Here is a 2,346-nt window from a genome sequence, read left to right as displayed (position 1 = left end):
ACTCACCAGGCCACAGAAAGCAAGAGCTCAGTGGAGTTAGAAAGGGTAGCAAAGTCTTTTGAGTCATGTCTCTCAGCTGATTAAACTCATTCAGGGCCAGGTTCCTGCAACAAAAAAACAGAAATATTACCTCCTACTTTTGTCTGTCTTCATTTGTACCTCCCTTCCTACCTCTCCTTCCCTTCCTCTCTCTCTCTCTCTCTCTCTCTCTCTCTCTCTCTCTCTCTCTCTCTCTCTCTCTCTCTCTCTCTCTCTCTCTCTCTCTCTCATCTGTGAAAGCGTTTCTATTCTCACAAAGAAGAGAAAGAGTGGAGACATTTAAAATGAAATATGACTAAATTTGCTAGTTAATTTCTGATGTATCCAAGGAGAATTCTAAAGACTATTTGAAAGACAAAGCAGAGATCATATATAGTTCAGAATTCCCTCAAAACTCCCATGCCCTCCTAAATTGAAGAGAAAGGTTTATAACACCTTGGCTATAGTCCTAGGTATATAGAGGGTTTGAGTGGGGAACAAGGCAATTGTCAATAGAATTCCTTTAAATTTACTTTTGTCCCAATTATCTGAATGTTTCTCAGGCAAAAAAATATCTTGGAGTCCAAATTATTTCTATAATTGACTTGATTCTCTAATTCTCTTATTTGTATGTAAACATAGTCACAATCTCATTTAATTATGAAAAAAGGAATAGTGTATCATATCTGAATCAAAAGTATTATTGGAGTTCATTTAGAATCTTATAGAAAGAATGAAAGAGGTGGTGCAAAGTGATCAAGAGCACTAGAATGGTGGTCAGAAGGAAGCCAGAAAGTGGTTGCTCACTGAAGGGGTTACTGGGATAAGCAGAACCCCTCACACCCAGCCCAGAGCTAGGACCCTGGCTCATACTTCCACTACGGCAGCTTCTTTGGACTCCAACACCTACAATAGGCAGAAATAGGAGGATGAAGACTTTCCTCTTCTGTGTTAAATGTGCCTTGGAGAAAAACCTCTAAAATAGGATGAGCAAAGAATAGTATGAGGGAAAAAATAAAAAATTTGTGCCAGTAATGGTATTAATATGCTTAAGAAGACTGAAGCATGGGGACATCTAAATGGCACAGTGGATTGAGAGCCAGACCTAGAGATTGGAAGTCCTAGGTTTGAATTGGCCTTAGACACTTCCTGGCTGTGTGACCCTGGACAAATCACTTATCCCTCCCCCCATTGCCTAGCCCTTACTGATGTTCCTCTGCCTTGGAATCAATACATAATATTGATTCTAAGAGGGAAAGGAAGGAGGAGGGGGAGAAGAAGGAGGAGGAGGAGGAGGAGCAGGAGGAGGAGGAGGAGGAGAACTGGGTGAAGGGAGAATGTCAAAGAGGAGAAGAATGTTCCTATGCACATGAGAGGCTTTTGCTGAGGGCAACATCAAAGGTCACTATTATGGCCTTAGTGATCCTGTGGCAGATAAGCTCCTAAAGCTAACTTCACCAATGTTTTGTCTTCATCCACCAGATGATAAAGCTATTTCCATAGGCTATGTTGGTAGCCTAAGAGATACAATCAGTGAGACTATCTCAGAAATCACTTTTACCAGTTTGGTGAGATCCAAACATTAGCAGTCATACAAAGGCAGTGGTTAGTTTTCATCCAGTTTGCTACAAAGCAAGTTGCAGAGATGGACGCTGAGAAATTTTTCAACAAACTGTAAATAGGCCTGGGCTTAATTTAAAATGGGGAAGATCTGGAGCACTTAAAAGAAAAGAAAAGAGAAAAGAAGCAACCACAGACTCTGGAATTAAGCTGGAGCCTGTTACAGGACTTCTTGGGCTTATATTTTTTTCTCCAAGAGCTGAAGGAGGAAGCCTCTGTTAAATATTTTAATCTCCTTCCCAGTGATCTTATTGTCCTGCTCTCTACTCCTGGGATTTCACCTCCACCTCCTCCAGCTTTTTACCACACATATTCCACTGAGTGGAATTGCCTTGCTTTCTGGATCTCCAGGACACCTTCACTATCCTAAGGATCCCCAGAGGATAGGGTCTCATGCAGAAATATATAGCAATCTCTAATATCCTGCTATAGAGGGCTCACTTTGAGGAGGAAAAGTGCTTTAGAAATATAATAAATAATCTTGGAGGGAGAAGTGGAAATACTGGATTTGTGGTAAGGAGAGGAGGCCTTTGAGTATAAAGATGATTCTTGAAAAAATTATTTACGCACATTTGTTTATGCTACAACCTATTGATATTTAATCCTATTAAATCAGCTATTATTCTTCTATTATAATTTTGTCTTTTGTAATAACCTATTCATTGTTTCACTCATTTTGACTGTTAGTACACATACAAATGGTTTTTT

The 2,346-nt window shown here is 39.9% G+C and overlaps 1 pseudogene; it reads left to right on the top strand.

Annotated features, from left to right (window-relative positions):
- The first annotated feature begins 1,320 nt into the window (after positions 1–1,320).
- Positions 1,321–2,057, top strand: LOC100619482 (pre-mRNA-splicing factor RBM22-like; annotated as a pseudogene).
- The last annotated feature ends 289 nt before the right edge of the window (positions 2,058–2,346 follow it).

Source organism: Monodelphis domestica, chromosome 1 (assembly GCF_027887165.1).
Source record: "Monodelphis domestica isolate mMonDom1 chromosome 1, mMonDom1.pri, whole genome shotgun sequence".
In the NCBI taxonomy this organism is placed as follows: Eukaryota; Metazoa; Chordata; class Mammalia; order Didelphimorphia; family Didelphidae; genus Monodelphis; species Monodelphis domestica.
Note: the sequence above shows the minus strand (reverse complement) of the source record. Positions and strands in the feature narration are given on the sequence as shown.